We start from the raw sequence: 21965 nt of genomic DNA on the forward strand, positions 1-21965 counted from the left end.
CTGTATCTTGTATCTAAAAACCACGACAGGAGGGTAGCTCAAGGGCCTTGCCTTGCCCTTCTCCCCATAGCTCCTGCCCATAACCCTGGCTGGGGACTTTCTCTTTCACCACCCAAGCTGGCTCTGCAGGCACTGAAGGAAACCCTGGAGCGAGGGGGCAGCCTTGTTGCTTGGCAGGGCAGAGAGGTGTGGCTCTCCAGCGAGCTCAGGAGGGCTGCAACCCTGCCCAGAAATCCAGCTCGCACGGGGTGCGGGACTGTACCCAGTGTAAAAGTCAGTTCTTTGCTGGCCGAGGAGGGAGACAAGGACGTTTAGCATAGAATTACCAAGGGAATCCATAAATCCCTAATTTTAGCTGTGCACATAGCGGTGCCCCAGCCTAACGCATGGAGGACCCCGACATAGAGGAAAGCAGGGTTTCTAGATGTTTGCAATGCAGTTGTGTTGACCAGTCAAATTACTCCTGTTAAGGGGTGGGCTAATCAGTTACTATTGCTCGCGTAAGCACTAGGTGGTTCTCCCGGGCAGGTGGTGTGGACGTATGGTCAGTGGGCTGTTAATCTTCCTGGTTCTAGACCAATGTCCCGTGCAGGCGGAGGGGTTTTCTACTAGATTCAGGTCGATTGCTTTTCTCGCCCTGGTTATGTACCTGGGGTTTTTTTGAAAGACAAATCTCCTATTGTTCTATTGTCTGTATGGGGTGTTCTCAGCCAGTGAGAGACGGTTTAGGTTGGGTCTTCAGGTCTCGTTGACCCTGAGGTAAAAGCTCTTAGTCCTAGGCAGTGTTCCTTCCTCTAAGCAAGTCGTACAGCAGTTACTGCCTTGCCTTTCACACCAGCTGCGAGGGCCTTGCCCTGCCCGTGCTGTGCTGCGCTCCCCCCCAGCTCCTGGCTTGTCTTCCCTCCTGGCGCAGCCCTGCCCTTGCTGCTCGCCAACAGCCGAGGGCTGCCCCCGCCACCTTGCAGGGTGCCAAAGAGCCAGAGAAACCCCTCCTCTCCGTGCCTGGCGCCATTCCTGTCCTGCCCAACGCTGCTGGGGGTGGAGGTGGTTCCCAGTCGCCCCAGGGCAGGGCTGGCCCATCCGGACTGGGTGGTGGCCAGTCTTAAATGCTGCCAGATGTGTCCCAGGAAGGCTCTGGGCAGGCTGAGCTGGTAGAACCTCTTGGTGAGGCTGAGGGACGAGGTGGCAGTGCTGAGGCCTGCATTTTTGGGCTTGTGTTTGCTGGTTCCCTGTCCCATCCACACGCCAGAGCACACAGCAAGCAAGCAGAGGAGGCAAAAGCAAAAGCGGGATGGAGAGGGCTGGGATGTGGGAGCAGATGTGAGCACGGAGAGTGCGGCCGCAGCCTGCCTGCTGCAGGGGCTATTGCTCAGGGAGAGCATTTGACTGCAGATCAAGAGGCCCCTGGCTCAGCTCCGGGTCCCCCTTCCACTGCCCCTTTCCTTCTTCATCCGTGCTGCCAACCTCCCTCAGCTTCTCTTTTGCTTGCACTGCTTCCGGCACCCTCAGTGGCATGGCTGCGGGGAACGGACCATGCACCAGCCACTGGCTCTTCTCTCCTTCTCCTTCTCCGGGCTCTCTCTGCATGTGCCCCTCCGAGTTTCCCTTTTCCTTAAGATGCTGAACCACTCAGGCAGGCTACCTGCAGCCCCTCCTCTGCTGCTGCTCTGTGGGGAGCAGCTGGGTATGCGACTGAGAGAAGCCCTCTGGGAAGCCTCCGGGTCTTTTCCATGCCACCCATCAGGGTCTGTGATGGCAGGGGATGGTCTCCTGATGCCGCAGTCACCACCATGGCCTCCTTCGCACTTCCACGTCTTTCCCAGAAGAGGAGGAGCCAGGAGAGACCCACCCCTTATCATCTCGTTCTTCGGTTAAATTTGGAAAGCCCCCGGGGAAAGGTTGTCCACGTGTGCAAGGGCTGGGGCTGGGTCAGGCAGAATATCCCCAGGACCCCAGGCAAGATCTCAGATCCATGAGGTGTCTTGCCTTCATCTTTAGCAATGAGGACCATGTTGTGCAGGCTCTCTTTGGAGAGGAGCTGCTGTAGTTTCAGGCATAGGGAAGACAGCTGGTGGGGTTGTTCTGCTTGGGATGTCAGGTGAGCTCAGGCTCTTAAGTTCTGCTCAAGAACCAACAACAGTGGACCTCTTTTCATGGCTCATACTCGGCACTGGTCCGTTCTCTTCCCCCAACTTGCCTACCTTGTCAATGGGAGCAGGATTTCCCATTCATCCAGGAATTTGGGGGCAGGGGGGTGCGGGGACAAGTGCTGTAGGCAAGGGGGTTTTACCGTCTCCCTGGGCACCAGGTACAGTGTGGAGCTGAGTCCCACGGCTGCAGCGTGGTCCATTGCAGGGAGCCCAAACAGCGTGGTCCATTGCAGGGAGCCCAAAAGGGGAGTGCGCCCCGTAGTTGGCAGGATTCGAACCTGCGCGGGGAAACCCCAATGGATTTCTAGTCCATCGCCTTCACCACTCGGCCACAACTACCTGCTCCAGCCCTCTCTGCCCTGCCGATCACATGCCCTCTGCAATGACACCCGGCTCCCTGGGACTTCCAGGGCAATGCTCCACTCGAAGCCCTGCACTTGGGACCTGCACTGAGCATGACGGGCACCTGGTGACAGCCTTCCACAGGCCTTGAGAGGCGTAGCCCCAGGGGCTACAGCTGCAGCTCCCAGCACCTTGTCCTCAGCCGCGCACCTGGGATATCCTGCCACGGGGGGATGCTTTCTCTCCCCAGCTGCCATCTCTGCTGCCTCCAGGGAAGAAGGGAAGGCAGCTGTGTGGAGACAACCAGCGTCAGGTGGGCATATTAGACCCCGCTTTGCTTCTCAGATTTAACTGAGGAGGTCTCCAAGCTTGCTGGGAGCACTAGGAGGAGGACACTCCTGCAGGGGAGGTGGTGACCTCCCGGCAGCACCTCCAGCCTCTTGGGGACGTAGGGTGGTGTCAAGCCTTGAACAAAGACCGTGACTGCCATGCAGGTTGTTGGTGTGTAGGGGGAATGGTTTGCGAGAGTGGGAGAGATCTATGGCAAGGGCGAGGTAGAGCCTGGCTGAGGAAAAGTCAGGAGGGGCAAAGGGAGAATAAACGGGAGGTGCGGATGACTTAGAGGGAGACTGGAGAGAGCTTGTTTTGGTGGAATAGGTATGTCCAGAGCTTTTTCCCAGCACTGCAAGCATTGTGACATTCTTGAGCATGGACCAAAATATTAAACAATCCACAAAAGCAATAATTTACATCACTAGATGAAAGCAGCTCCGATTCCATTTTGGCTCTGGAGCAGGAAAATGGCGTTAATGAGTCAGTGTGGACGTGGTAACTTTGGTAGTGCCTGTCTGACACCCTGAAGTTTACCGGAACTGGATGTAACAATGGTCCTGGTGACTGAGACGCCCTCATTTCTCTTGCAGCTTATGGCCTGTGGGCCAAGGGAAACGCAAGGAGCCTCTCACAAGTAGACTCCCTACCTAAAGGGGACAAAGCTTCTCAAGTCTCTGATTGCAGGGTTGCTTCAAGAATAAGGCAATGTTCTTTGCTGTGCTGACACTCAAAACCCAAGCTGGATGGTGGGGTTGGGGCAGGGGGGGGGTTGTGTTAGCACAGTATTTACAGACTCCCACTCTGTCATCAGCAGTGCTAGTGTAGGTGGAGTTACAAAGAGGGGGATCGTGATTGCGCATGCTCAATCATGCCCTACTGAAATGCCCACCCTAACGCAGTCACACTGCCTCCGTCCAGGCAAGTCTCTCCAAAGCAATCTCTCCCTCGGATCGCCATAGCCGTGTCCCTTGATGACTTTGCCAGGCCCTCACGCATCGTCCAACCAGGGGTCTGGGCTCAGCTTGGGAAGTGGAGAATCTGTTGGAAACAAGGAAATCAATGCGTAGGAGGGTGATCAAAGAGATGCCCACGTCCTTCCCTGAAAGAGACCCACACCCAAATTGACCTCTTTTGCTCCGTAAGGTCATCCCAGAGGCCAAAGGCCTGGATGGCCTGCTTCTGAGGAGAGGCTCAGGGCAGGGAGCCAAAAGCTCATGGCTCTTTTTCCTGGGTCAGGGATGAGGTGACCCATTCCATGCATTTCAGATTTCAAAGGGACATCGGATCAGTCTCCCGGAGCACCTGGGAGTCATCGTGAGGTGGAAGAGTTGGGAAAAACCCTGAACTCCAGGCAAACATGAGTCACCCTGCTATGGACTTCAGTGGACACGCCTGCCTCAGGCGTGCCAGGGATACCTGAGCTCACAGCCCCAAAGTTCTGCTTGCGTCAAGGGCATTTCCACACATTTTAGCACCATCCTGAATCTACGGGGGCTTCTATGCAATCTCCTGCATTTGCTGTCTTCCAAGGCATTGCCTTTTGGTGGTTGCTCAAGGGCTTGTGTGACTCAGGGTAACCCAGAATAATGAAGTTTGGAATGGACCTCTGGAGGTCTTCTGCTCCTGTCCCCTGCTCCGAGCAGACCAGACTTCCCAGGTACCTCAGCAGGCTCTGGGCCTTGTCCTAATGATTTCCCTTCTCCCATATGGGACTGTGCGGTCTTGACGTTCTGCTTGAACTTACTCAGAGTCTCCTGTGTGTCTACGATGACCCGCTGGGAGAAAGGTTTCTCAGGGCTAGCCTGAGTGCCTGCACTGAAAGCACTTGAGAGCTGACTTGAGGTGTCCCTCATAGCTGAATTTGACCGTGAGTGGTGGCCGTGCTCACCATGAAGAAGGCCAAGTGACAAAGGCAATCCGTATTAGGAAAACGCACTCAAAATCTCCTTGTACACTAGCCTGAGACCTCCGAGTTGATTGGCCTTCTGAAGCTGGGACACAGATGAATGGTTTTGATGTTTGGTGGTATGAAGCAGGAGCACAACATTTCAGATGAAAGAGGCAAGGGCTTAATCACCAGCGAGGCCTTGGCAAGCGGCAGCTGCTAGGTGTTTAGATGCTTCATGAGCAAGTAATGTTTGTGGCCCCGCGGGGATCTGGGACACAGCATAAAACCTCCGCTGCTCCGGGCTCTGCATCCTCCTCTCTTGCCTGCCTTTCCTCGAGGAACGAGGTAAGCCTGAGTCCGCTCCATCCCTCCCTGTGGGCTGAGCTGCTGTCATGGTGGCTCCTCAGGTTGATACTTGGGCTGCCTCAGCTTGGCCCTGCAACAGAACTGTTTAAGGGCTGTCACCTCTGTCCCTTTTGGCGGAGGTGGCTGGGGAGGGCTGGGAAGAGGGGGTTTCTTTAAAGCAGAAGGGGATCAATGGGGCTGAGCTGCAGGGACGTCTGCCCACCAGAATGTCTGCCTGTAGCAGATGGTCTCTAACGAAATGGCCAAGTGCCTCCAGTGCCGTCTTTATGGCAGCAATGTTTGTTCAGGAGATGGGGTATGACCAGTCTTGCCACAGGTGCTTTAAACCCACTGTGCTGGGTCCTATCCTGAAAGCGGTTCAGCCGTCCTGTGCCGTGCAATTCGGAGGGCACGATGAGGGCCGTGGGAACTGTAGGCACAGTAGGTGTTTTTAAAACAAAGTGTGTCCACAGAGAGAGCTGAGGAAAAGCAAGACAGACTGATACTGAGGCTCGTGCTCCCTGCCTGCTCTGTGTTTCAGCTTTGCCTCCCTCACCGAGAGATGTCTTGCTTCAGACCCTGTCTCCCAACGCCCTGCGGCGCCTCTGGCCCAACCCCACTTGCCAGCAGCTGCAGTGAGCCCTGTGTCGCCCGCTGCGCGGACTCAACGGTGGCCATCCAGGCCTCCGCGGTGGTGGTGACCCTGCCGGGCCCCATCCTCACCTCTTTCCCTCAGAGCACAGCCGTGGGATCCTCTCTGTCAGCTGCTGTTGGGAGCTCCCTCAGCGCCGGGGGGGTTCCCATCTCTTCTGGGGGCTCCCTTGGTCTGGGGGGGTCAGGGCTGTGTCTGCCTCCCACCCGCTGCAGTCTGAACTGCTGAAGCTGGCGGATCATCCCCTTCGTAGCGGGAAGGCAGATGGGAACTCTGCATCAGGAGCATGGCCAGGGCTTGCAGGCGGGCTGCGTGTCCTCATCCCACCTGGCAGGAGGGACCTGTGCCCGCTGCTCCTCGCTGCAGGGCAGGCCTCGCCGTGCCTCCTCTGGCTTTGCTTTGCTCTGAGCTCCTTGAGACAACACTCGTTCTCTTCTGCTTTGCTGAACCTCCTGCCGACGGGGGGAGGGTGCTGGAGTTAGGGACTGCTCTTGGTGGGCTGGGATTGTCACCAGGTAGAGCAGAATGGGAAAAGGCAAGCGCTTTGTGTGGAGCTTGTCCTTGGGAAATGGGCCGTTCTCTGTGCCTCCCTGAACCCTGCAGACGTGTTTCTTGGTCTCTCTTCTGTGCCACTGCATTTCCTCCTTCTCATTAAAGACTTTGTGCAGCATAGCTGGCGACTCGTGGTGCTTTGTTCTCCTCCCCCTCAGTTGGCCAAGCCCTCTGCAAGGCTGTCATGGTTTCAGCCCAGCTGGCAACTGAGCACCACGCGGCCGCTCGCTCACTCCTCCCTGCCCTGGTGGGATGCGGAGGAGAATCGGAAGAAAAGGTAAAACCTCGTCAGTTGAGATAAGGACAGTTTAATAGGACAACACAAGGAGAGAAGAAATAACAATAATAGTAACAGAAGAATATATAAAGCGAGTGATGCACAATGCAACTGCTCACCACCCGGAAACCCCATGCTCGGCTTCTTGTGAAAGTTAACTCTCTCCCAGCCGAACCCAGGAGAAAGGAAGAGGGCGAACCTGCTCTCTCCCATGACAGTGAGCCTGTCCCCATGCATGGGGCACTGCAAGTTGTGGGTGGAGCTCCCTGAACTGGGACCAGAGCACCAAAAACAAGCAAGCAGGCAAGAGAAAGACAGAAAAGCCTCAGAGAAATGGATGGAACAAGAAGCAATGGACAGGGGTGGAAATACAACTAATGCCACACACAGTGGTGGTCAAAGATGGGAAACGGTTGCCCAGGGAGGTTGTAGATTCTCCGTCTTTGGAGATGTCCAACATCCAACCAGGCAAGGCCATTGAAAAGGTCCTCTACTTGACCCTGCTTTGAGCCGGGCGTGGACTGCATGATCTCCACCTCAGGTGTTGAGCCACTGCTGGATGCCCTCATCCAGGAGCAGTCAAGAACAAGGGAGGGGACAGGGGCCAGCGCTCAGGAAAGCTGCAGAGCTGTGGTGGCACAGGGCAGGCGAAAGGGCACTGATGTCAGTCCCAGGGCTGGGAGCACAGGAAAGGAAGGAAGATCAGAGTGCATTAAACAATTGACCCAACAGCAAGGCAAGGGGATAAAGTGTAAGCATGCTGAGGAAAGCCCTGAGGGAGCCAAAACTCGGAGGTCCCACTAAGCTGTGAACGCAGATCACTGGATTCAGAGTCCAGACTGCTCACCATTACACCATGGGACCACCTGGACAGACCCTGTCTTTCCCCTCTGGCCACCCTCGCTGAGCCATATGCTCCTGGCTGAGCCTGGCAGTCTCTCCATCTCCCTGGCCATCACCAAGTGCAGCCTTCCTCCAGGGCCACTGGGCACTCTCTACTCACAGGATCTTTCAAGGGAGTGCCAGAGCTCTTTGCGCAAGCCTGGCATGCCCTCTCGTACAAGACCCAGGCTGGTAACCTGTGAGAATCTTCTTCTCGCCTAATTAGACCTGCTTATGAAGCTTCCAGCTTAACCTCTTCAACATTGCACCTCACAGACTACATTCATGGCCCAGCAATCGGTGGTTCGATGCTTGCACTTGCGGTCCCTGCTGCTGCCTCCCTTCACCCCCGTGTTGGACAGCCTGCCAGTCTGCCTGGGTAAGTTATTGCCTCTCCTGTTTCTCACCTCGTAGCTCATCCGAAGCAGCCGTGAAGCAGATATCCTTACCCTTGGTTGCAGTCCTAGCCAAGCTCCTGACCTTGCCGAACGAGGCAACCAAGAGAGAGGGCAGGGGAGGACGTTCAGCAGAGGGAAGAGCTCGCAGGAGGACCCGAAGCAGCTCCTTCAGCATCTCCCTCAATTACAACGTGCTCCGGCATGCTCTGATACCACCTTGTGCATGTCCCCTCTTCCTCTTCCTGTGTGCACAGGAAGACCTCTTGTGTGGCTCGTACTTCCTGACTGCGGTCCTTCTGAAAAATGCCACCAGTGCTCATGCAACCTGTGGTGGCATTGCGTGAGTGAGGATGTCTCTCTCCTGTCAGCAGCGTTGGAGAGAAATGCCCCAGAGCCTGCCACGTCCCTGTTGGCCTCTTCCTGGTCGGCCTCTACTCCCCCCTGCCCCTCTTCCCACTGGTGCTGTCCATGTTTGCTGGTGAGGAACTGCCAGTTCCGCGAAACTTTTGGGGTTGAAATCCTGCTGGTCAACGCCACATCCTGGACTGGCACCTACAGAATGTGCCTTTGGACCTGAAAGAGGGAAGGATGCATCTGAGGGGCTCTCCAGCTTCGGGAGCAGAGGGCAGAGGAGCTCCCTGCTGACTAAGGAGAGGGAAAAGTTGCCCCGTCACCAAAAAAGGGGAAGAAGGACTATCTGGGGAACCAAGGAAAGGTGGTGATAAAGTGGAGCAAGTTCAGCGGAGGATGCCTAGGATAGTCAGGGGCCAGGGGCTGTGGCCTTGGGAGGAGAGGCTGAGGACGCAAGGCTCGCTTAGCTGGGAGAAGAAAATGCTTAGCAGGGATCGAATCGGAGCTTCCCTCCAGTGCCTGCAAGGAGGCTACTGCAACGGCTGGAGGATGAGCGCCGTGGTCAGAAATTGAAGAGGCAGTTTGTGACTGGTTACACGAACCCAAATGATCACCCTGAGGGTGCCTAAGCATGGGAGCCGGGGTGCCAAGAGGCTGTGAAATGTCTGTCCTCAAGGTATTGTATGACCAGAAAGAAAGATGAGGTGGTGTGAGCCTGCTTGAAGCAGGAGGATGCCCTCTCTGACTGCCTGAAATGCCTTCCAAGCAGAAGGGTTGTTGCAGGGAGAGAGGATTGTGTGAGCGAATGTTTGAAGAATGTCCAGAGATGCGCACTGAAATGCGGGGAGAGGCATGCAGAATGTGAGTTTTGCAGGGGAGAGCGGCCAAGTGGAATTCCCCAGGGGCTCTCCCTCCCTGTTTCTGTTGTAGGCCTACCCAGCTGGTACTGGTGGGGCAGCATGGGTACGCCCCTTTCTCCTTCTGCAGGAGCTGGGACTGCAGCAAGAGCTGAGCAGAGCCCCCAGAGGAGCAAGAAGCCTGCAGTGAGGAGGGGGAAGGAGGCCAAGAGAGAGAAGAGCCTGTCAGGAGTGGGAGTCGAACCCACGCCTCCCAGGGAGACTGCAACCTGAATGCAGCGCCTTAGACCGCTCGGCCATCCTGACCCACTGCTGCTGCTGCTGCTGCTGCTGCCACTCCTCCCCCTGCAGCTGCCAGAGCCAGCCCACCTCAGGCAGCCTCCTCCTGGCACTGCTGCAGGGGGAGCTGGCTCCTGGCAGCACCCTTGCCCTGCTCCCACCACGGGCTGCTGACAGGCGACCGCAGCTCCTACACGCGCTTCAGACCACACGGAACACGAGTAGCCAGCACAGGGGCAGCACGCTTCCGACGCGTCTCCCAAAGGCCAAGGCAATCCTTCACAGGACCAAGCAAAGGAACCGTCAGCAAATTACGGCTCTGCGCATGCCAACATCCTGTCAAGGGGCTCCAGGAACACGCCTGCCTTTCTCATGGACGGTTCCTGGGGCAACAAGGGTGCTTCCTTCTTCCCTGCCCTCCGTGGGCAAGGAGGGCTGTGCCACACCAACCCCTGGGGGAATGCTGGGGTGGTCTCAAGGAGTCAGTGTGCGGGAAAGGGGCTGGAGAGTCAAGGCAAAAGGACACGAGATGCGCCAAGTGCTGAGCAATGACTGAGCTCCAGTTCCTGTGGGGAAGAGGCCCGCTTGCCGCCCATGGTGCAGAGGAAGGAGGTCACAGCTCTCTCTGGGATTTGTTGCTTCGTGGAAGGAACTAGACTGCAAGGCATCTCAGGAGGGCACTAGTCCAAATGCCTGCTCAAAGCAGGGCTAGCCCCAAAGCTAGAGCAGGCGGCTCAGTGCCTGAGCCCCACTGAAACGTGAGGGTGATACCCAGGCATGGAGAATCCCAAAGTTCTCTGGGCACCTGCTCCAGTGCTACAGCACTCCCTGAGAATCTCGGAAGGGTCCAAAGCAGCCCCTGCAGTCTGCCTTTGCCGAGGCGGGCCTTGCTAAGAGCCAGGCCTGTGTCTGCTGGCCTAGGAGGTGCCCAGAGGCCTGGCCATGAGGCAAGGCTGGAGGGGGAGTCAAGGGGAGGGCCTCGACTGCCCTATGGGAGCTGAACTTCCTGAGGGAAGCTAGGTTGGTTTGGAAGAGGAGAGGCAAGGCCCTCTGGGGACCAGGCTGAGTAAAAGAACCTTGTCTGCGTTGGCCAGGAATCGAACCCGGGTCAACTGCTTGGAAGGCAGCTATGCTCACCACTATACCACCAACGCTCCTCGACCCACTCCTGCCTCCGGCTCCTCCACCCCGCAGCCTCGCCTCCCTCCTGCCCCTCCACTTCCCAGACTCCCCTGCCTCCTGCTCTTCCAGCTCACAAACTCCACTCTCTCCACTTCACAGCCCGGACGGCCTCCTCCTTCCAGCCCCCTGCACACATACGGCCTCAAGCCCATCGGATTACTCTGGGCTTCTCTCTGTCTGACGTGTTGGCTAGGGAAACTCAACCTGCTGCCTGATGGCAGTGCTGATGCTGATGCTCCCCATCTGCCTTCATACAGCTGCCCGCTGGGCATGTACTACGCAACGCGATGGGCCTTTCTCTGTAGGTACCTCTCGTGCTTTAAGCACAGACAAACACCCACCCAGCTGCTCACTACTTTCCCCACCCTCAGGGGGATGCGGAGCACTGAAAACAGGATGACAAATCGCATGGCTCAAGATAAACACAAGGACGTGCCTTAGCAAACACTGTTGTGGGCAAGTTAGGCTTGACTTGGGCAGAATTCATTTTTTGCCAATTAAAACGCATTCACACAGTGACAAACAAAAAGACAAACATAAAACACCGCCTTTCCTCTCCCCTCTCCCAGGCTCAACTTTACTCCTTCACACCACACTCTGTTACCTGCCCAAGCGGGATGCATCTTCCCTCTGCCCTTTCCCGCTCTTTTTGTTCCTTCCGCCTCTCTCTGCCCGGCATTTTCTGCCCTTTCTGGAATATGTTTTCACAGAGGGGCCACAAACTTTGATGACGGCTCAGCTGTGTCGTGCGGTGGAACTGGCTGTGTCTGGCACAGGGCAGCCCCTTATCTCTTCTCACAGAGGCCACCCTGCAGCACCCCCTAACCCCTCCACTACCAAAACCTTGCCATATGTAGCCAACACAGTGCCCCTTGGCAATACCGTAGGGCATAACACTGAGGTAACACAGGCGGAGTCTGCCCCAGTCGGAGCCACATTCACGCTGTCCCAGGCTAACATGTGGTTGCACCATGCACCCTTTGGTTGAATTAAAAAGGCACAGCAACCAGCCTGGGTTTCTTCTGAGTCACTGGATATGTCCCTATCTTGTACACTTGTCTAGGATTAGCTCAGCAATCAGTGAGCGGAAAGCAGGCAATGCTAGGGTAACAATTCTCTATCTACATAATGTGCAAATAGGCCAAGTGGATTATTTCTAGCACAAGTTTCTTGATCCACTTGGTCGGATATGAGCATCTGCCACATTCCGTGCTGCATGCCCGTAAGCAATTTGTTTTGCAGGACTCTAGGCATTACCTGTTCCTGGGCTAAAAGCTGCCTTGTGCTGCTCCTGGTTTTGGTGGTGGATGATTGCTTTGGTCAATCCCCATGCCAGCACTGATGAATGATGAAGTACAGCTGACCAGGATGTACCTTCCTCTACATACACGGGGGGCACCACTTTCTTTCAGCCGCCATTTTCTTATTAGACACCATAACCAACATGTTTTCCTACTGCTCTGTGATTGGCTGACAGCCATCTCTTCACCCCGTCATACCCACCTGCTCTCAGGCAGACCTGTGACTGGCTGTGAGGACCAGCCAACCCTACCTGTGTACCCAGAAGCACATCTGAAAAGGAAGCCCCACTCACTAAATACAGCAAAGAGGCAACTCTTGACAGCATCATTCCCCATGGGTTCTCATATTGCTTTGTGATTGGCTGACAGCCATTTTTGACACTGTCGTGCCCGCATGTTCTCAGGTCTCCCCCTGATGGGCTGTCCGCTTCCTTTGGAACAAGAAGCGTTCAGATATAAAAAGAGACACCAGGCAGTGGTATCCACTATGGAATGAACACAAGCACCTAGCGCAAGCAATATTCCTGTGCATGGCCCGTCACCTGCAGAGCCAGAGGCGACCTCACGGTCAACATCCAAGCGATCTTCTGGCTTCTGGCCCATCAGGTACTAAAGTAGAAGGGAGCTCACCTGCAGATACCCATGCCATCTTCCTGCTGCCAGCTCGTGAAGCACTCGGACAAGGAGAACTTCTGCAAGAGGCCGCTCTCCATTGTCTTTGAAAGGTCACGGCAATTGGGAGAGGTTCCTGAGGCCTGGAAGCAAGTCAATGTTGCTCCTGTCTTTGTGCCGAAAGGCACAAAGGAGGACCTGCACAACAGCAGGCTGGTCTGCCTGCCCTCGATCCCTGGGACACCAGACAAACCGGGCCCAGGCTCCACGCATGCCCTCTGCACAGACCTACGGTCAGGCCCAGGGTTCAGTGGACCTGCTGTTCAGTGGACATGCTTGTGGGAGTGAGAGAGGGGGGTGTCCAGCACTGCATTCTAGTCCAGAGCAGCCAGAGGGGAAGAAAAGGATCAGGCCATGTGCAGTTTTGGGTAGTGAAGAATGAAAGACAAACAAAACACCGCCATTCCTCTCACTTTTACCAGGCTCAGCTACAGTCCTTCACTGCAGACTGCTCCGGCATGGGTTCTCCCCGTGCTGCAGACTTGAACAGGAAAATCTGTTTCAGCGTGGGCTCTTCCACAGGCTTCAGGCCTGTCAGGAAAAGCTGCGCAAGTGGCTCAGTGTTGTGGAGGCAGCTGGAATCAGCTGTGTGCAGCGGCAGGGCAGCCCCTTGCCTCTGCTCACAGAGGCCACCCTGCAGCACCCCCTCTCCCCTCCACTGCCAACACCTAGCCACATAGAGCCAATACAGTGCCCATTGGGAATGCCTGCTCGGCCCTGCTCCTGGCTGGACCTGCGCGTGGGCACAGCAGCAAAGAGACTAGGATGGAGAAAACCCCGAGATGGTCAAGTTGATTGGACAGGTGTTTGCCAGAGTAGCACCAGCCTTGTCCTCCTCCCCACCTGCAGATTCCTGGAGGTGCCCGCTTGCGGCTGGGAAGTTGGGATTGAGCTGCCTGATGGGAAGGGAGAAACACTGGTGTCCCCAGGACCCCCAGTTCCTTGTGGGGGGAGGTCTGGCTGCCGCTGCAGACCCACGGGTCTGCCTTGGTGAGGGTCCCTTTGGGAGTGCTGGCTCGTAAGAAGGCAAAGGAGAAAGAAGGCGGCGGTGGCAGAGAGAAGGGTCTGAGGGAGCGGGCGGGCCATGGGCATGGCCGCGCAGAGAGCCAGAGCAGTGCAGGTGAAAAGTTGCTGGGAGAGGCAGCAGGAGGAAAAAGCAATTAGCAGAGGATGGTTTCGATCCATCGACCTCTGGGTTATGGGCCCAGCACGCTTCCACTGCGCCACTCTGCTCCCCCTGGCACCTCAGCTGGACCTCCCACAGCCCGGCCTCATGCTCCCTGGCACTGCCAGCGCTCATGCCTCCTTCCCTTTGTCTATCCTGTGCCCTCACCCGCGCAGCAAAATTGTCTCCCTGGAAACTTCACCTCCTTTGGGCCTGGGCTGCTGTCCTGGTTTTGGCTGGCATGCAGAGACTTAATTTGCTTCCTAGTAGCTGGGACCGTGCAGTGCTTTGCATTTAGTGGGAAAATTATCTTCATAACACCCTGATGGTTTTAGTTGTTGCTAAGTAGTCTTTATACTCAGTCAAGGATAGTTCAGCTTCTCATGCCCAGCCTGCAAGAAGGCTGGAGGGGCACAAGAAGTTGGGAGGGGACACAGCCAGGAGAGCTGGCCCAAACTAGCCAGAGGGATATTCCATACCATATGACGTCATGCCCAGTATATAAACTGGGGGGAGCTGGCTGGGGGGGGCGGATCGCTGCTCGGGCACTAACTGGGCATGGGTGTGCATCACTTGATTTGTATTATTTGTATTTGTATCTAATTCTTCTAGTATTATTATTGTCATTTTATTATTATTATTATCATTATCAATATTTTCTGTCCTTTCTGTCCTATTAAACTGTCTTTATCTCAACCCACGAGGGGTTTTTTTCAATTCTCTCCCGCATCCCACTGGGTGGGGGAAGTGAGCGAGCAGCTGCATGGTGCTTAGTTGCTGGCTGGGGTTAAACCACGACAGAAGGGTAGCTCAAGGGCCTTGCCTTGCCCTTCTCCCCACAGCTCCTGCCCATAACCCTGGCTGGGGACTTTCTCTTTGACCACCCAAGCTGGCTCTGCAGGCACTGAAGGAAACCCCGGAGCGAGGGGGCAGCCTTGTTGCTTGGCAGGGCGGAGAGGAGTGGCTCTCCAGCGAGCTCAGGAGGGCTGCAACCCTGCCCAGAAATCCAGCTCGCACGGGGTGCGGGACTGTACCCAGTGTAAAAGTCAGTTCTTTGCTGGCCAAGGAGGGAGACAAGGACGTTTAGCATAGAATTACCAAGGGAATCCCTAAATCCCTAATTTTAGCTATGCACATAGCGGTGCCCCAGCCTAGCACATGGAGGACCCCGATATAGAGGAAAGCAGGGTTTCTAGATGTTTACAATGCAGTTGTGTTGACCAGTCAAATTACTCCTGTTAAGGGGTGGGCTAATCAGTTACTATTGCTCGCGTAAGCACTAGGTGCTTCTCCCGGGCAGGTGGTGTGGACGTATGGTCAGTGGGCTGTTAATCTTCCTGGTTCTAGACCAATGTCCCGTGCAGGCGGAGGGGTTTTCTACTAGATTCAGGTCGATTGCTGTTCTCACCCTGGTTATATACCTGGGGGTTTTTTGAAAGACAAATCTCCTATTGTTCTATTGTCTGTATGGGGTGTTCTCAGCCAGTGAGAGACGGTTTAGGTTGGGTCTTCAGGTCACGTTGACCCTGAGGTAAAAGCTCTTAGTCCTAGGCAGTGTTCCTTCCTCTAAGCAAGTCGTACAGCAGTTACTGCCTTGCCTTTCACACCAGCTGCGAGGGCCTTGCCCTGCCCGTGCTGTGCTGCGCTCCCCCCCAGCTCCTGGCTTGTCTTCCCTCCTGGCGCAGCCCTGCCCTTGCTGCTCGCCAACAGCCGAGGGCTGCCCCCGCCACCTTGGAGAGTGCCAAAGAGCCAGAGAAACCCCTCCTCTCCGTGCCTGGCGCCATTCCTGTCCTGCCCAACGCTGCTGGGGGTGGAGGTGGTTCCCAGTCGCCCCAGGGCAGGGCTGGCCCATCCGGACTGGGTGGTGGCCAGTCTTAAATGCTGCCGGATGTGTCCCAGGAAGGCTCTGGGCAGGCTGAGCTGGTAGAACCTCTTGGTGAGGCTGAGGGACGAGGTGGCAGTGCTGAGGCCTGCATGTTTGGGCTTGTGTTTGCTGGTTCCCTGTCCCATCCACACACCAGAGCACGCAGCAAGCAAGCAGAGGAGGCAAAAGCAAAAGCGGGATGGAGAGGGCTGGGATGTGGGAGCAGATGTGAGCACGGAGAGTGCGGCCGCAGCCTGCCTGCTGCAGGGGCTATTGCTCAGGGGAGAGCATTTGACTGCAGATCAAGAGGCCCCTGGCTCAGCTCCGGGTCCCCCTTCCACTGCCCCTTTCCTTCTTCATCCGTGCTGCCAACCTCCCTCAGCTTCTCTTTTGCTTGCACTGCTTCCGCCACCCTCAGTGGCATGGCTGCGGGGAACGGACCATGCACCAGCCACTGGCTCTTCTCTCCTTCTCCGGGCTCTCTCTGCATGTGCCCCTCCGAGTTTCCCTTTTCCTTAAGATGCTGAACCACCCAGGCAGGCTACCTGCAGCCCCTCCTCTGCTGCTGCTCTGTGGGGAGCAGCTGGGTATGCGACTGAGAGAAGCCCTCTGGGAAGCCTCCGGGTCTTTTCCATGCCACCCATCAGGGTCTGTGATGGCAGGGATGGTCTCCTGATGCCGCAGTCACCACCATGGCCTCTTTCGCACTTCCACGTCTTTCCCAGAAGAGGAGGAGCCAGGAGAGACCCACCCCTTATCATCTCATTCTTCGGTTAAATTTGGAAAGGCCCCGGGGAAAGGTTGTCCATGTGTGCAAGGGCTGGGGCTGGGTCAGGCAGAATATCCCCAGGACCCCAGGCAAGATCTCAGATCCATGAGGTGTCTTGCCTTCATCTTTAGCAATGAGGACCATGTTGTGCAGGCTCTCTTTGGAGAGGAGCTGCTGTAGTTTCAGGCATAGGGAAGACAGCTGGTGGGGTGGTTCTGCTTGGGATGTCAGGTGAGCTCAGGCTCTTAAGTTCTGCTCAAGAACCAACAACAGTGGACCTCTTTTCACGGCTCAGACTTGGCACTGGTCCGTTCTCTTCCCCCAACTTGCCTACCTTGTCAATGGGAGCAGGATTTCCCATTCATCCAGGAATTTGGGGGCAGGGGGGTGCGGGGAGAAGTGCTGTAGGCAAGGGGGTTTTACCGTCTCCCTGGGCACCAGGTACAGTGTGGAGCTGAGTCCCACGGCTGCAGCGTGGTCCATTGCAGGGAGCCCAAACAGTGTGGTCCATTGCAGGGAGCCCAAAAGGGGAGTGCGCCCCGTAGTTGGCAGGATTCGAACCTGCGCGGGGAAACCCCAATGGATTTCTAGTCCATCGCCTTCACCACTCGGCCACAACTACCTGCTCCAGCCCTCTCTGCCCTGCCGATCACATGCCCTCTGCAATGACACCCGCCTCCCTGGGACTTTCAGGGCAATGCTCCACTCGAAGCCCTGCACTTGGGACCTGCACTGAGCATGACGGGCACCGGGTGACAGCCTTCCACAGGCCTTGAGAGGCGTAACCCCAGGGGCTACAGCTGCAGCTCCCAGCGCCTACAGCTGCAGCTCCCAGCGCCTTGTCCTCAGCCACACATCTGGGATATCCTGCCACGGGGGGATGCTTTCTCTCCCCAGCTGCCATCTCTGCTGCCTCCAGGGAAGAAGGGAAGGCAGCTGTGTGGAGACAACCAGGGTCAGGTGGGCATATTAGACCCCGCTTTGCTTCTCAGATTTAGCTGAGGAGGTCTCCAAGCTTGCTGGGAGCACTAGGGGGAGGACACTCCTGCAGGGGAGGTGGTGACCTCCCGGCAGCACCTCCAGCCTCTTGGGGACGTAGGGTGGTGTCAAGCCTTGAACAAAGACCATGACTGCCATGCAGGTTGTTGGTGTGTAGGGGGAATGGTTTGCGAGAGTGGGAGAGATCTATGGCAAGGGCGAGGTAGAGCCTGGCTGAGGAAAAGTCAGGAGGGGCAAAGGGAGAATAAACGGGAGGTGCGGATGACTTAGAGGGAGACTGGAGAGAGCTTGTTTTGGGGAATAGGTATGTCCAGAGCTTTTTCCCAGCACCGCAAGCATTGTGACATTCTTGAGCATGGACCAAAATATTAAACAATCCACAAAAGCAATAATTTACATCACTAGATGAAAGCAGCTCCGATTCCATTTTGGCTCTGGAGCAGGAAAATGGCGTTAATGAGTCAGTGTGGACGTGGTAGATTTGGTAATGCCTGTCTGACACCCTGAAGTTTACCGGAACTGGATGTAACGATGGTCCTGGTGACTGAGAACTGAGACACCCTCATTTCTCTTGCAGCTTATGGCCTGTGGGCCAAGGGAAACGCAAGGAGCCTCTCACAAGTAGACTCCCTACCTAAAGGGGACAAAGCTTCTCAAGTCTCTGGTTGCAGGGCTGCTTCAAGAATAAGGCAATGTTCTTTGCTGTGCTGACACTCAAAAACCAAGCTGGATGGTGGGGTGGGAGGGGGAGGTTGTGTTAGCACAGTATTTACAGACTCCCACTCTGTCATCAGCAGTGCTAGTGTAGGTGGAGTTACAAAGAGGGGGATCGTGATTGCGCATGCTCGATCATGCCCTACTGAAATGCCCACCCCAACCGCATCTTGCAGTCACACTGCCTCCGTCCAGCCATGAAAAGAAGTGCTTTTCTCCTTTCCACGCCATACCCATCCCCTGGAGTTTATTCCCGCAAGACCAAGGAAAGAGAGAAGTGCCATGAATGTTTTTCGTATGATTTTGTGAACAACAGCTGAGAGGGCTGAAAAGTTAATTCAAACGGCCTGTATTAACTTTCACAATGCACTGTGACCAGAGGGTCAGGCAAGTCTCTCCAAAGCGATCTCTCCCTCGGATCTCCATAGCCGTGTCCCTTGATGACTTGACCAGGCCCTCACGCATCGTCCAACCAGGGGTCTGGGCTCAGCTTGGGAAGTGGAGAATCTGTTGGAAACAAGGAAATCAATGCGTAGGAGGGTGATCAAAGAGATGCCCGCGTCCTTCCCTGAAAGAGACCCACACCCAAATTGACCTCTTTTGCTCCGTAAGGTCATCCCAGAGGCCAAAGGCCTGGATGGCCTGCTTCTGAGGAGAGGCTCAGGGCAGGGAGCCAAAAGCTCATGGCTCTTTTTCCTGGGTCAGGGATGAGGTGACCCATTCCATGCATTTCAGATTTCAAAGGGACATCGGATCAGTCTCCCGGAGCACCTGGGAGTCATCGTGAGGTGGAAGAGTTGGGAAAAACCCTGAACTCCAGGCAAACATGAGTCACCCTGCTATGGACTTCAGTGGACACGCCTGCCTCAGGCGTGCCAGGGATACCAGAGCTCACAGCCCCAAAGTTCTGCTTGCGTCAAGGGCATTTCCACACATTTTAGCACCATCCTGAATCTACGGGGGCTTCTATGCAATCTCCTGCATTTGCTGTCTTCCAAGGCATTGCCTTTTGGTGGTTGCTCAAGGGCTTGTGTGACTCAGTGTAACCCAGAATAATGAAGTTTGGAATGGACCTCTGGAGGTCTTCTGCTCCTGTCCCCTGCTCCGAGCAGACCAGACTTCCCAGGTAGCTCAGCAGGCTCTGGGCCTTGTCCTGCTGATTTCTCTTCTCCCATATGGGACTGTGTGGTCTTGACGTTCTGCTTGAACTTACTCAGAGTCTCCTGTGTGTCTACGATGACCTGCTGGGAGAAATGTTTCTCAGGGTTAGCCTGAGTGCCTGCACTGAAAGCACTTGAGAGCTGACTTGAGGTGTCCCTCATAGCTGAATTTGACCGCGAGTGGTGGCCGTGCTCACCATGAAGAAGGCCAAGTGACAAAGGCAATCCGTATTAGGAAAACGCCCTCAGAATCTCCTTGTACACTAGCCTGAGACCTCCGAGTTGATTGGCCTTCTGAAGCTGGGACACAGATGAATGGTTTTGATGTTTGGTGGTATGAAGCAGGAGCACAACATTTCAGATGAAAGAGGCAAGGGCTTAATCACCAGCGAGGCCTTGGCAAGCGGCAGCTGCTAGGTGTTTAGATGCTTCATGAGCAAGTAATGTTTGTGGCCCCGCGGGGATCTGGGACACAGCATAAAACCTGCGCTGCTCCGGGCTCTGCATCCTCCTCTCTTGCCTCCCTTTCCTCGAGGAACGAGGTAAGCCTGAGTCCGCTCCATCTCTCCCTGTGGGCTGAGCTGCTGTCATGGTGGCTCCTCAGGTTGATACTTGGGCTGCCTCAGCTTGGCCCTGCAACAGAACTGTTTAAGGGCTGTCACCTCTGTCCCTTTTGGCGGCGGTGGCTGGGGAGGGCTGGGAAGAGGGGTTTCTTTAAAGCAGAAGGGGATCAATGGGGCTGAGCTGCAGGGACGTCTGCCCACCAGAATGTCTGCCTGTAGCAGATGGTCTCTAACGAAATGGCCAAGTGCCTCCAGTGCCATCTTTATGACAGCAATGTTTGTTCAGGAGATGGGGTATGACCAGTCTTGCCACAGGTGCTTTAAACCCACTGTGCTGGGTCCTATCCTGAAAGCGGTTCAGCCGTCCTGTGCCGTGCAATTCGGAGGGCACGATGAGGGCCGTGGGAACTGTAGGCACACTAGGTGTTTTTAAAACAAAGTGTGTCCACAGAGAGAGCTGAGGAAAAGCAAGACAGACTGATACTGAGGCTCGTGCTCCCTGCCTGCTCTGTGTTTCAGCTTTGCCTCCCTCACCGAGAGATGTCTTGCTTCAGACCCTGTCTCCCAACGCCCTGCGGCGCCTCTGGCCCAACCCCACTTGCCAGCAGCTGCAGTGAGCCCTGTGTCGCCCGCTGCGCGGACTCAACGGTGGCCATCCAGGCCTCCGCGGTGGTGGTGACCCTGCCGGGCCCCATCCTCACCTCTTTCCCTCAGAGCACAGCCGTGGGATCCTCTCTGTCAGCTGCTGTTGGGAGCTCCCTCAGCGCCGGGGGGGTTCCCATCTCTTCTGGGGGCTCCCTTGGTCTGGGGGGGTCAGGGCTGTGTCTGCCTCCCACCCGCTGCAGTCTGAACTGCTGAAGCTGGCGGGTCATCCCCTTCGCAGCGGGAAGGCAGATGGGAACTCTGCATCAGGAGCATGGCCAGGGCTTGCAGGCGGGCTGCGTGTCCTCATCCCACCTGGCAGGAGGGACCTGTGCCCGCTGCTCCTCGCTGCAGGGCAGGCCTCGCCGTGCCTCCTCTGGCTTTGCTTTGCTCTGAGCTCCTTGAGACAGCACTCGTTCTCTTCTGCTTTGCTGAACCTCCTGCCGACGGGGGAAGGGAGGGTGCCGGAGTTAGGGACTGCTCTTGCTGGGCTGGGATTGTCACCAGGTAGAGCAGAATGGGAAAAGGCAAGCGCTTTGTGTGGAGCTTGTCCTTGGGAAATGGGCCATTCTCTGTGCCTCCCTGAACCCTGCAGACGTGTTTCTTGGTCTCTCTTCTGTGCCACTGCATTTCCTCCTTCTCATTAAAGACTTTGTGCAGCATAGCTGGCGACTCGTGGTGCTTTGTTCTCCTCCCCCCTCAGTTGGCCAAGCCCTCTGCAAGGCTGGCATGGTTTCAGCCCAGCTGGCAACTGAGCACCACGCGGCCGCTCGCTCACTCCTCCCTGCCCTGGTGGGATGCGGAGGAGAATCGGAAGAAAAGGTAAAACCTCGTCAGTTGAGATAAGGAAGTTTAATAGGACAACACAAGGAGAGAAGAAATAACAATAATAGTAACAGAAGAATATATAAAGCAAGTGATGCACAATGCAACTGCTCACCACCCGGAAACCCCATGCTCAGCTTCTTGTGAAAGTTAACTCTCTCCCAGCCGAACCCAGGACAAAGGAAGAGGGCGAACCTGCTCTCTCCCATGACAGTGAGCCTGTCCCCATGCATGGGGCACTGCAAGTTGTGGGTGGAGCTCCCTGAACTGAGACCAGAGCACCAAAAACAAGCAAGTAGGCAAGAGAAAGACAGAAAAGCCTCAGAGAAATGGATGGAACAAGAAGCAATGGACAGGGGTGGAAATACAACTAATGCCACACACAGTGGTGGTCAAAGATGGGAAACGGTTGCCCAGGGAGGTTGTAGATTCTCCGTCTTTGGAGATGTCCAACATCCAACCAGGCAAGGCCATGAAAAAGGTCCTCTACTTGACCCTGCTTTGAGCCGGGCGTGGACTGCATGATCTCCACCTCAGGTGTTGAGCCACTGCTGGATGCCCTCATCCAGGAGCAGTCATCAAGAACAAGGGAGCAGAGAGGGGACAGGGGACAGCGCTCAGGAAAGCTGCAGAGCTGTGGTGGCACAGGGCAGGAGAAAGGGCACTGATGTCAGTCCCAGGGCTGGGAGCACAGGAAAGGAAGGAAGATCAGAGTGCGTTAAACAATTGACCCAACAGCAAGGCAAGGGGATTGTCGTGGTTTAACCCCAGTCAGCAACTAAGCACCACGCAGCTGTTTTCCC

General features: G+C 55.9%; 5 non-coding genes across 5 annotated transcripts; all 5 read right to left on the reverse strand.

Annotated features, from left to right (window-relative positions):
* Window positions 1-2407: 2407 nt before the first annotated feature.
* Window positions 2408-2489, reverse strand: TRNAS-AGA (transfer RNA serine (anticodon AGA)). The gene has a single exon. It is a non-coding gene; the product is annotated as a tRNA-Ser (tRNA).
* A 6761-nt stretch (window positions 2490-9250) lies between these two features.
* TRNAL-CAG (transfer RNA leucine (anticodon CAG)) lies at window positions 9251-9333 on the reverse strand. The gene has a single exon. It is a non-coding gene; the product is annotated as a tRNA-Leu (tRNA).
* Window positions 9334-10388: 1055 nt separating this feature from the next.
* Window positions 10389-10460, reverse strand: TRNAG-UCC (transfer RNA glycine (anticodon UCC)). Its single transcript has one exon. It is a non-coding gene; the product is annotated as a tRNA-Gly (tRNA).
* Window positions 10461-13622: 3162 nt separating this feature from the next.
* Window positions 13623-13694, reverse strand: TRNAM-CAU (transfer RNA methionine (anticodon CAU)). The gene has a single exon. It is a non-coding gene; the product is annotated as a tRNA-Met (tRNA).
* Window positions 13695-16799: 3105 nt separating this feature from the next.
* TRNAS-AGA (transfer RNA serine (anticodon AGA)) lies at window positions 16800-16881 on the reverse strand. The gene has a single exon. It is a non-coding gene; the product is annotated as a tRNA-Ser (tRNA).
* Window positions 16882-21965: the final 5084 nt, after the last annotated feature.

The sequence above is a fragment of the Gymnogyps californianus genome, unplaced genomic scaffold (genome assembly GCF_018139145.2).
Source record: "Gymnogyps californianus isolate 813 unplaced genomic scaffold, ASM1813914v2 HiC_scaffold_34, whole genome shotgun sequence".
NCBI classification, from domain to species: Eukaryota; Metazoa; Chordata; class Aves; order Accipitriformes; family Cathartidae; genus Gymnogyps; species Gymnogyps californianus.